The 13,166-nt window shown below is 38.1% G+C and overlaps 1 protein-coding gene across 7 annotated transcripts in view; it reads left to right on the forward strand.

The window, feature by feature from the left end:
* The window catches only part of MAGI2 (membrane associated guanylate kinase, WW and PDZ domain containing 2), a 749,564-nt gene that overhangs the window by 578,200 nt on the left and 158,198 nt on the right, over positions 1–13,166 (forward strand). The window lies entirely within an intron of this gene.

The following is a 13,166-nucleotide window of genomic DNA, read 5'->3' on the forward strand; positions in this document are numbered from 1 at the left end:
TCTCCTTTCTTTAGGGCATATACTGCACTAACATGAGCACTTGCTTGTATTTTAAATTGCAGAAGATACCATTGTCTTCCATCACTTGTAGGATCCCAGAAGGTTGGTAACCTGTTTCTACTGACCCGTCACATTTCAAAAACAAAAAAAAAGGGGGAGAGGGGGAAGGGACCTAAAAATAAAAAAGGGAAAAAAATGAGGAAATTATGGGAAATAAAACTGACAAAAGAGAACAGATCTACAGCTAATGGCAGAGAAGTGAGATATGATGGAAAATGAGCAGCTGAAGCAAGATTTGTCCAGCTCCTTATGCCACTCATAACTTCCTCCTCTCACCGTTGAACTGGTGTTTTCTCTCACCCATTTTCACCTGTCTTTTCTACTCTTCTCATCTCTTTGCCCCTTACTCATCATCTACTTTGAAAACAGTAGAAGAAAAAAACAGATCAAAGGGGGAAAAAGAGACAATTGCAAAGTAACACGTCTTCACTCTCCCCACTTAAATTCCTTTACTGTTAAACAGCAGGGATTTTCCTGCAGCACCAGCTGCATTGTGTAATTAACTAGGACTGCAACTGCAAAGTGGAAAACTAATACATTTTTATCATTTTACTGTGTACTAAAAGGCTGGCAGAGGCTGCCTCTGGCACAGGTGTTGCAAATGCTCAGTGCCAACTCTTTTACAAACATGGCAGCTTCATTGATTTTGTCAGTGGAGCAGAGAAAAATATGCATCTAAAAATACATGTAGCATACAATTCTCTGCATTTGTAATACCTTTTATAAAAGATTGGAGACTTATTTTTTCCCATGTTACAGAAATACTCTTTTTCTGGGAGAACAGACCAGTGAACCAGATGTGAACCAACTCTGTGAAATGCAAGCACCTAATTACATATGAAAGAAGAAAATAGAGACTAGCCTAAATCCACATATCTTGAGTGTAACTCAGTATAAAAAGCAAACCTAGGAATTTGTCATACATATTCTGTAGACATGTAACATTTTCATCAAAGGAATTAAATTTTAGGAATGAAAAAAAGAATTATTTTTATTAACGCACAGAGTCAGTATGTGGCAAGTTATAAATAACAGAATTTAGCCAACATTGCTGCAACTGAAAGTTATGGATGATAATACCAACAATATTTTTTACAGAATTACGTAATGGGCTTTATAATTAGAATGTCAGGAGTGCCTATTCAGAGGGATGAGAATCACTCCAGCTCTGCTTAATTTCAAAAAAAAACTACAGTCTCTATACTTGACCAACAAATAAGTCCCCCCAAAATTCTCATCCTCTGAGTTCTGTCTGAAGTGTCCAGGTTTGATGTTCCTGGTCCAGAAGGATTTATTCTATGTGAACCTTGTTGTGAAATGTACATCTTTTGGGATAAGGTGTAGGGGGGTAAGGTTCTGAGGGTCTCTTTTGGGGGAACTTGCAGAGACCTGGATATTTAAGAAACTGAAGAGACAAGAAAACAGTAAAGAGTAGAAATTAAAAGACTAACCGACAGAGAAAGAGGAGCTGGAATAGATTTATTTATTATGCCACTAAATTGGGACACCTTCAGTTTGGAGTGCTATCTTCAACCATTAAGTACAAAATCAATTAACTTAATGACATACCTGTGCGGGAATCGAAGCTGTACAAGATGAGACAAAGCAAGGACGTGCATTGACAGAAAGGTTATTTTCTGTTGAAGTAACTCAAGTAAATGAGTTACTGATTGCAAAAGTATGTGTAGCCCAGTCATGAGAGTAAGATGCACCGTTTCTCTGGGTTCATGCATGTAACAGTGAGAACTGTATGACTGACTAACCTGGAGTTCCCATGGCTTATACAAAAAGGCTGTTGTTCTACATGAACGAAAAAATGGTCAGACGCTCACCCCTTCTTCCATTAACTGTTGTAAATATGCTTTTTCTGAGATAGCCACTGCAGCCTTTTGATTGGGAATGTAATCTTACTTCCCTCAGGAGTTCTGGCAATGGGAAGAACTCAGGCTTCTGCAAGCAGAGCAGTTCATCCTGAAAGGCAGTATTCAGGAAGGCTGGGATGCCAGTGAGGCTCAAAGGAGGAAACAGGAGGAGGAACAAAATCCTTGTAATTAAAAAAAATGTAAAGTTTGGCAAGAATTGGAAATAGGCTACAACCTGTCTTTGAAAAATATTTGGGCTTTCTTTACAGATGTAAGAGTATTTATAAGGAACAGAGCCCCAAAAGTTTTAGACATGCTTAATAATAAACAAGAGACACTAAGAATCTGTTTTTCTCCATCTCAATCTGTCTTACCTGTCCTATCTCCATCTCTTTCCCATCCTACTATCCCAGCACCCCTTTAGTCCCCCCTCTAGGCTACCCAGTTTTACACTAGGGAGGAGGAAAAAAGGATGGGAAGAGGAAGTAGAGAATGTATATGCTTAAATTTTCATGGCAACTTAGAGAGTAAATGTAAAAAAATATGAAGCAAAGTATGCCTTCCTTTTTTTCTTCCTTTCTTCTTATAGTATGTCAACATTATTGACTTTAAAACATAAAGAAAATGTGGATCTATCTCTTTAACTGTCTTATTATTATTCCACATATTTAAAATTCCTGAAAAAATGTGCCTTATAAATCTAATTATTTTGTCATTGTCATACATTGGTGTATTAATTGGACACTACATTTGCGAAATGCCCTTGTAAATGCAAACAAAATGTATCTCTTGAAGATTAACAAAAGAATACATGGTTATTTCTCATGCAAAATTTTTTTCTGATGCTGTCACAGAACCGTTCTGAGAGACACTTTTGGCAGATGGCATTACAATTCAAATAAAGAAAAATGAGTATCCAAATTCATACATATTTCCTTGTCATTCAGATGACAAGGGATTTTTTAACATAATGTTTAAAGTCCAAAGTGACTCAATTTAATGTCCTCATAAATATAACTAATGCATAATGATGAAAAAGTTATGACAAGAAGTTTCAGAAAGCAGTTATATGCAAGTAAAGCAGTTTTTTTATCTGCTGTGCAACAAAGTAATAAGTAATATAAAACATGACTTTTAAAGTTCTCATCCTAGATGTGGCAATGAATCCACTGAAGAGACAAGACTAGATTATAATCTTATTTCCACTAGAGTAAATCAAGAACTACTGCCTTAGCTTCTCAAATATTAACCTGACTTTTCAGTGGTGCAATGTAGTCTCTCTAATCAGTTGCATTGATTTATCTATTTCATCAAATACTATTTAAACAACTGATGCATTTGCATTGCATACATACAGCTGCTATTCAGAACTGTGAAAGCATATTATTTAAAAGTATGGTAGCCATAGAAACAAGTCATGTAGGAAGTGCTTTGCAGAGGGTTCTTGGGTCTAATTGCATATAACTTCATTGGCCACTTGGAAATAAAATACAGAAAGGAAAGTTGTACTGGATCAGAGCATTAATTTGTTTAATCTGCTCTGGCCTTTCCATCCAATGCCAGTATCTAATACTTCTGAGGTTGTCTCTTACCAGGAATCAGTAGTGCACCTGTGCAATTTTACAGTCTGGGCAGGAGTACTTGTTATTTGTTGACCACCCACAGATAATCAGTTGATTGTAAACAGAAAATTCTTATCTTTTTTTTTCATTATTGCTATGGATGTTACATTTTCTTATCTTTTTTTATAATACATCTACCTATTTCACTCATTGGCCTGTCATATAAAATCAAATAATTGCCATTTGGTATAATAACAAGGCAGGAATACAAAGAAACAGAAACCATTATGCTGCATGCTTTATTTTGAAAAGTTGACTAGAGACTCTCAAGATCCAGTCAGACAAATGAAGTCGTGAAACAAATGTTTTCTAAGGTTGACTGAATTTTTAATAAAAGTTTAATGTGATTATTTTAAAAATCAGTCATGACCAAGGTGAAATAACCTGTTTGATCAGGAAAGACAGTCCAGGAAGAACAAGGGGGTCTGCCGTCTGTGTGAAGGAGCAGCTTGCGTGGAGCTTTCCTTTGGGATGGATGACTCCCTAGCGGTCAGGATAGAGTAAAGGCTGGTAAGGGTGACATTGTGAAGGGAAAGTATTATAGACTCCCCTGATCAGGGTAAGGAAGCGGACAAAGCCTTCTTTGAACAACTCAGAGAAGCCTCTGGTTCTCATAAGGGTCTTTATCTTCTCTGATATCTGCTAGAAAGACAACATGACAGGACACAAGCAGTCAAGTAGAGTTCTGGTGGGTCTCAGGGATAACTTCTCAATACAGGTACAGGATGGGCCAACCAAAGGTGAAACACTTGGATCTGCTATTCACTAAGAGAATAACTAGCAAGGGATGTGATAATTGGTGGTAGACTTGGCTGTGATGATCATGAAATAGAGGAGTTCAAGATCCTGTGGGGGTTGAAGAAGAAAAAAAGCAATGTGCAGACCGTGGACTTTAAGAGAGCAGACTTCAGCTTATCCAGAGAAGTGGCAGGTGAGATTCCGTAGGAGGCAGCCCTGAAAGGCAAAGGAACTCAGGAAACTGGCAGGTGTCAGGGCCCTTAGGGTCCTTATTAGCCTTAATTGCCCTGACCAGCCTCACATGAGATCTTCACCCAGCCCTCTCTTCCCATGGGACCAGGGTCTGTATGTAAGCTTAGGCCTGGACTTCAACCACTGCCTGAGCTGTGTTGTAGGTGTGCCTGTTTATGGCCTTCTGTCCTGGATAGATGCCTTAGGTGTATATTGTAGTTTTGTCTCCAGCCCTATCTCTGAAGAAGCATCTGAATCTATCACATCACCATTGTGGACCTATTTGCCAGTGCCTTTCTCTGGCTGCCCTGGTCAGACCCTGTGGGACTGTGCCTGTCAGTGAGGGTACTTCCTGTGCTGGAGTCACTCCTGACTTGTCCTCACCTGGGGAGCAGCCATGGTCTTGCTGTGCCCTGGCAGCAGGTCTTTAAGAAGTGCATTCTCCAAGTGCAAGAACAGTCCAATGTGCAGTTCAGGAGACCAGCTTTGCTAAGCAGCTATGCTCATGATGGATCTTCAATTCAAAAAGGCAAGACATGGCAGGTGGAAGTAGGGACAGGCTGCAAAGGAGAAACTCAGAAACATTACCTAGGCATATGGAGATGATATCAGGAAAGCCAAAGCTTAGTTGGAGTTGAGATTTCCAGGGAATGTCAAAGGCAACACAAGGAGTTTCTGCTGCTACCTTAGGAATAAGAGGCTGAGCACGGAAAATGTGGAACCGTTGCTGAAAGGGATGAGTGATTTAGGGACAGTAGACACAGGTAAGGCTGAGGTACCCAAAGGCTTCTTTGCCTCAGTCTTCACCAGGAAGGTCTCCCAGACCTCTGTGCTTAGTGCAAGGGCTCAAGAAGGAGAGGTACTATCAACAGTGGATGAGGCTCAAGTCTGGTGTTACTTGAGAGAATTTGGCCCATACAAGTCCATGACTGCACCAAAGGGTGCAAGAGAGTTGCTTGTTGCCCAGGGCTGCTATCTAGTATCTTTGAAAGGTCAAAGAGATCAGTGGTGGTTTCTGATGACTGGAGAAAAGCAAGTCGCACCCATTTTCAGAAAAAGCTGAAAAACTGGGTCAGCACATCAGTCAGCCTCACTCCAGATCCTGGGAAAATCATGAAAAAAGTTCCCTGGGATTACATTTCTGGGCACATGAAGGAGAAGGTGGTGACTGGGAACAGCCAGCATGGGTTTACCTTCTGTAGATCATGCCTGACCAATCTGATTGTCTACAAACATAGTTGTGATTCCCCTTTACTAAAGTTTGGCACTGAAAATAAGATTAAAATGTGTCATTTTGTTTTTTTACAGAATAATTAGCTTTTCATTGTTATACCAGTAGGTAAAAGGTGAACAGCTAACTTTAGTATGTTAAAGCTTATCTGTAAAATGGAGGCATTAGTAACAGAACATCCAGCTGCCTCCCCTGAAGTCTAACCTGCGCTGTTAGTAGCTATATATATTTTTATGGAGCTTTTTAGGTCGCTAACCAAACAAAAGGCTTTTAGGTTATATAATAACAATAAATTCAATAACTCCATAAACTCATGGACTATGTTATTAAACATTTTAACAGTAAAGAAAATAAATAAAGAGGTTGAAAGGCAAATTTAAAAAGAAAATTCTAACCTCATAAAAGCAGACAGTTACTAGGCAGAAACATTGGTTCGTAACAAGGCTGAATAGATACAGTTGGTAGTGAAGTACAAGCACTGGAAGATTGGAACATCCAAAAGATCAAAAAGAATGTTTCTTTTCAGTCTGTTTTCTTCAAAGTCTAAAAAATATAGTGTAGAAAAGCCCCGTTAATAAAACGAGTTGCAAAGGCTGAATCTTCCACAGTGGAGTACACTTCCACATGGAATACAGCGAATCTGCCGAACTTCAGGAGTACAAGTTGCTAGTGCATCGCAGAGCTGATGCACTTGGGCCTCCCTTCCTGTTGGTAAAATAAGTGTGCCTGTGTCGGTAGCTTTTATGTGCCTGTCTGAACCTGGGACCAGCTGGCAAAGCCGTCGCCGTTCCTCTGCATGCCGCTGAGTGACTGCTGAGGTTTACACTTGAGCTGCTCTGGCAGGCTTGTGCGTGGCACCACAATTCGTGCTGAGGTGACTTCACGCCTAGCGGTCATCATGTTAGCTGCAAAGCTTGGGTTCAGTGACTCCATTTAGATACAATCTTTGTTATGCTAAAAACGTGATATCACCTAATTAATGCAACAGTGAGGAAATGATCCCAAACTATCCTTGGAAGCTAAGTAACATCACTGTATAATAAGTCTACAGAAGCTTGGATAAATTTATATCCAGTGTCCTAGGCAAGCACTTGTAGCTAAAAATTTGAATTTTTCAAGTGTTTCCTAGCTGCCTTCATTTTCCCAGCAGAACAAAAATCACTGCAGTGGGAACTGAGACCAACAGTTGTCCTAAGCTTCTCTCTTAACAAATGTTCTGTAATACAAACCAAGTATCCATGAAAAATAACGTAGGACTAAGGGCAGAGAAAAGAATAACATGATTTGATGAAAAAAGTTTAAGTTTGAATAATAAATATTTTTCAGTGAGTATTTCTCCTTTCCTTAAATCGATTATTTTTATGTATCCTGAAAGCAATATTTTCTGTAGGATCTTTTAATATAAACGCTAAGCTTTCTCTTTAAAATCTTCAGGTACTGCCCAGTAAACTGTTGAGAATGAAGTTACTCATTCAGACTTCATTAAGGGAGACATTTCAGGGACTTTCAGGGAATTGCATTTTTCTAATTTTTATTTGAATTAAGAGCTAACAAGTCCTTTATGAACTCCTCTTTGATAGTTATGATTCAGTAATTCAATTTAATTTGGTACTTTTTCACTGCACTAATGCAAAACTTAATAGATATTAAACAGGTTTACACATCAGAAGGATCAAGTACAGTTAATGTTACAAAATATTCCTACCCTTGGCAATATTTCATATGGTAACAATGCTGAGAGAAAGTATAATTGAATTGATAGTAGTATTTAGTGGTCTAAATATTACTATCATAGTTCTGCATAATTAAGGATGCAATGTGTCACAATAAGCTGTATAGAAGGAAGTAGATGCATTTATTGGATCTGAACGTTACTTAGATGTTTGTTTCCATTGTGCAAGAAGAAAATTATGCATAATGTCATTTCATTCGTGAGAATAAATTGCACATGAGTAGTTTGTGGTTACAGACAGAACATAAACAGTGAGGACCATGTGAAATTTGCTAGTATGAGAATGGTAGTTGGAGAACATGAGTTTAATTACAGATGAGCTTACATGGCTTATAGGTACACTTCCTGAGTTTTTCGGGTATTCTAGGTCATGAAGATTGAAGTTGTTTTCTCTGTGAAGAGTGGAGTTTTCCACCTTGTCTTTGTGGTGGTTTTCACTAAGACAGTAAACAACTTAGCTTCTAATTTTTTTTAATTTAGTTTACCTTCCATCTTCTGTTAAGGTAGTATAAAGGATTTGACTAGAACATACAAATACTGATTTTCTTGTTTGCTTGTTTTTTTTTACGGTGCTCCCAGATGTTATGCAGCTGGATGGCCTCCAACTCAGTGCTGCTGTATGGATAGCAGGTTAAACATTGGCTTTCAGTCAGCAATGTTATTTTCCTTTTTTGCTATGGCAACCTGTAACGGGAGTCTTCACGAATGTCAGCAGCACAGCTCCAGGGCAGTGTGGATGTGTATTCTGACAGGAGCAGTCAAATGGGCCATCTCCAGCTCTCTTGCTCCTGAAGCGGCAGCACAGCACACTGCGGGCAGCGTCCCTTCCCTGCTCATCTGTTTGGTATTTTGTGTAAGCTATGGAGTGAGCTCCACAGGTTTAGCCTCACAGATAAATATTTACAGCTGTGGTGTCTCTTTCAATACCTTTCTATACAAGTTAGCTGACATGTAAAGACAAAACTTGGATCTGGAACAAGGAAGAAAGAGAAGAGAAGGAAGAAAAAAGGAGAAAATAAGCATAGTTGAAAAGGAAAGATGTGAGATTTTCACAAGATGTCATATATAGGTCAGAAAAGGATTCCTAATCTATGCCTGGGTGCTAACGTGGCAGGTGACCCGAGCTCACATTATAGGGATAAGTTTTCCACTAGCAGAGTTCTTCTTGAAAAATATCTTCCACATCCTTGTCAACAACATTTTCAGCAATAGAAGGTGTTCTGTGTTCTTTTTGTCTCTTGTACCATACTCTTTTGTACTATACAAGTATTTTGACTACAGCCAGTTCAAGAAATACGCTCTTGTCCTTCTTTTCAGCCAGGCGGTATGGTGCGGATGCAATGCCAGCTGTTGTTCTGAATCCTCTGGTCTGAATACAGTTAGGACTGCATAAACTTCAGAAAAATGAATCTTGCTTTTGGTAGTATCCTTTCATCATCTTGGCACATCAAGATCCAAAATGTACTCCTTGCTCCATCCCTAGAGAAGGTGAGGTGGCACTGTCAAAAATCGTTCTGAAACACAACAGCTTTCTAAAAGCAGAATGAGAGCATCTGGACCATTAGCATAAGCAGGCTACGATGAGAAGGCACTGCCATTGATTATTAAAATGACCTGCTTGAATTCAAATTAATCTTTCCTTTCTTTCTTTCTCTCTTTCTTTCTTTTTTTCTTCTTTGAAAATACCAGAGGTTTTGTTACTATTGGGTGTTTATCTTTCAGAAATGCAATTCCTTCTGCATTTAAAGGCTTACCCAGAAGCATACTGAGCAAAGTGTCTGAACATCAAACATGCATCTTTTTATCTTTCTTTGGATGGCTGCTACAGTGTTAGCTAGATGCTGCTTCTCTGGTAAAGGATAAAGCATGAAATAAGAGATTTGGAGCACATACAGACATTGTACAGATTATCCACTGCCTTTCCATCCACTCATGGTATCAATATTGCCAAATGCTGCATGAGCTATTACAGATTTTTAAATGGTAAAAATATTACAAATATTCCTGAACAAGCTGTACACTGGACAATATGAGATCTGTGGGAACGCAAAGTCAGATATTGAAGATTAAAAGTGAAAGAGAGGAGATTAGATTTTCTCCTGACCATACAGAGAAATTCTTCTGGAATCAGTAGAACTGTAAAGGCCCGAATGATAGTTTAGTACATACAAATGAAGATTTCAGACATAACATACTAACTGCAAAGCTGTTTATTACAGAAATTATACACAAACAGTCTCTGCCAGTGCCACCAAAAGAATACCAGAGAATGCTATAATTTATAGATCCTTTCCCAGTTTAACATGCTGGCAAACAGGAGTCTCCTTTGTGTGTGTTTTATTACAATTTTTATAAATATTTACTAGTCACTTTCATCGTTAATGATCATCACCAGGCACAGTGGACCGAAAAAAGAGACTGTAGTGCCCTCACCGCTAATTTGGCAAATGTGTAGCTTTCTATTTTATGAGGCATTAAAGTATTTCTGTCCTGCAATTTTTCAGTTCAGTAGTGAAAAATGGAATAGATGCCACTATTTAATGCCATGAAAAATAATCACAATGCTACTTAAAGCAAATGTAGCAGAAGACTCTTCAAATAGAAACTATATACTAAACTACACTCCGCTAACCTTATCTTCCATACTTCAGAAGGCAGTTTGACTTTGTGCTCTAGCAATCCCATTTAACTGGTCAACACAGAATTTTAATTAAACATAGCATACAGGCTGCATCTCACATAATAAAATGAAATTAGAGTATACTCTTACATGGAGTTTATACCTGTTATGGTGCTCAAAGGTAATTTTTATATCTCTTCTCTTGTGAACCCATGATTGTTTTATGATGTTAGATAATTAGTAGTTCAATCCATGCATTTAAAATGGGTTCTCCATAGTATGTCCAATTCATTAAATTTTTACAGACTTTTACACAAGAAAATGGGATTTGCCATTTTCATTCTCAATAGTTGTGCCAGTTCATAAATACAGTTATGCATCATTATTTTAGGAAAACATGGACCAATAGGTTAATAGTAAATCTTCAAATTATTTGAGATTTTTGTAACTATATAACACAAAACATATCCACTCATACACTTCAAAATATATATTTACAGATAGTATATACCTTTAAATTCAAGGGCAAAACATCTTTTTTAAAATTCTGTAATTTGAAAAAACTAACACACTTTTGGAAAGGGACACATACGTGTGTGTGTGTGTGCGTGTGTGTGTCTTCTTAGTGTGTATTTTTAAATATGCATGAAATTTACTGGTACCTACTTCACTTTTTCTTTAAAGGACTGTAATTTTAGATGGCCAGATATGAAAGCAACATTGTATAATGAATTTAATTACATGAAGAAAACCTTGCAAGATTATGTTAAAATAAAATATGCCTATAATATTAAGACAAACACTTTATTTATTCCATGTCATATATATAGGTAAAAACATTAATATTTTAAATAGAAAATTATGAAGAGGAAGCTTATTTATCATACATGCTGTGGGAATGAAGCCCACTGTAGGGGTAGTATAGGATTTATGTGTGTATCGGCAGCTTGCTTTCTGAATATTTATGAACAGCATCCCACAGTCTTGTCTCAGGATGCCCAGGATTCTGTGGGAACCTATGTAGGACTTTCTATGGTCAATCTCTTACAGATTTTACTAAAGTTCTGGAAAGAGTGATAACAGGATATTCTAATGCTCTACAATTTGAATATGAGCCAGCAATGTGCCCTTGCGGTAAAGCAGGCCAGCTGACTCCTGGATTGCAATAAGCCCAGGAGTGTTGCCAGAAGGATCAAGGGAGGTGATCCTTCTCCTATTCAGCACTGATGAGGCCACATCTAGAGTGCTGGATCCAGTGTTGGGCTCTCCAGCACAAGCCATGGACATTTTGGAGCCAGTCCAGCAAAGGGCCACAAACCTGATGATGGTACTGGGGCATCTCATACAAGGAGAGGCTGAGAGAGCTGGGACTGTTCAGCCTGGAGAGAAGGCGGCTTTGGGGCAATCTTGTCAATGTGTATAAATATCTGAATGAAGGGTGCAACTATGGAGCCAGAGTCCTCTCAGTGGTGCCCAGTGACAGGACAGAAGGCAATGGGCACAAATTGAAATACAAATCTATTTAAACATACGAAAAAAATTCTGTACTGTGAGTGTGGCCCACGGAGGTTGTGGAGGCTCCATCCTTGGAGATATTCAACACCTGATTGGACACAGTCTTGAGCAACCTGCTTGAGCTGACCTTGCTTAAGCAAAAGGTCTCCAGAGGTCCCTGCCAACCTCAGCTATTCTGTGATTCTGTGACTGATTCAAATAAATAATGTATTCATGCCTGTGAAGTTACAATAATAAAATAACATTGATGAAAATGTAAAACAGTGTTCCAATTCACAGTGCAGACTTGTGCTGATTTACTTTATGAAGACTTAAATGCTCACAATATTCTGAGAATAATGGGAAAAAATGAATATCAAATTAAGAAAATCCTTGAGCTTTAAGTTATGCATTTGTGGAGTTCCTCATCTGCCAGTCTTCAGCAGAGGGTTGTATCTTTCATTGCCGTATGGGAGGGAACTGAGCAGTGGCCATCCTTTAAGGGCAGCTTGGTAGGAAGGCAGTAGCAGTCTAAGCAGGTTCACTCAAGAAAAGATCAGTGTTTGCTATTTTAGATGCATTTAAAGGAGATGTAACAAGCAGAGATAAAGCTGCTTCTTGCATTGTTTTTTACCTTTTTAATTTCTCTACTGTCAATCAGGCTTAATTTTCCTATCTTCCTTTTATCACATATCAATAATTGCCTACTTACATTATCACTGAAACAAAAAATTCAGATCATCCAGGAGCTCTTTTTAATGGCCAGTTTAATGACATTGCTTAGTATGAGCTGTGTTAGTTTTGTTCTGTCTAGTTCTGTATTCTCACTGTCTCCAAAAAGTTCCTTTAAAAGTATAACTAAGTTTGCAAAGGAAAAAATTCCGAGACAAGGTATTCTAGAATGAAATTTCCTAATAGAATCTCTGTGTATTGTGACATGGTCTTTAACTGCACAGAATTCAATACCTGTGCATGGTGTGAACGTGCATCCTTTTGTGAATCAAAGCCTCCGTCAAAATCACCTCATCAGGCACTGAGGTTTGTACTGCCTTTATTTGTGTCAGCTGAGATACTTATCACACCTACGTGGTGCCTCTTAAATAAAAGGTGAAGTTCTGTTGGTGGTATGATAACATTTAAGGGTTCAGTGTGAGGAGTAATAAAATACATATTGATGGATGTACATGGATATATGTGTGTGCATGTACGTAAGCATGCATGTACAAGTACAGATTGATTTTTCAAGATCATGCAATTGATGTAGTTAAAACTTTATTTTTAATACCTAGAATGTTTTAAAATTTTTCTCTATTTCTATATAGAAGATGGTGATTGTAAACTTAATTACTTTTAAGGCCAGAAGGTACCACAATATCTTATTTTGATTTATACTTCCATGTAAAGCAGGCACAAGGCATATAAATATAAACTCAATCACTAAATCCTAATTTTGGATTGGTGGAATTTCAATGCAGTCAGTGTGAAAGGTATCAGAAGAGGAGGTATGTTCCTGGCTCCAGTGCTCTTTCTTTTATCAGTACTTGGAGATTTAGAAAAATTAAGTTCTACATTGATA

This window comes from Rhea pennata, chromosome 1 (assembly GCF_028389875.1).
Source record: "Rhea pennata isolate bPtePen1 chromosome 1, bPtePen1.pri, whole genome shotgun sequence".
In the NCBI taxonomy this organism is placed as follows: Eukaryota; Metazoa; Chordata; class Aves; order Rheiformes; family Rheidae; genus Rhea; species Rhea pennata.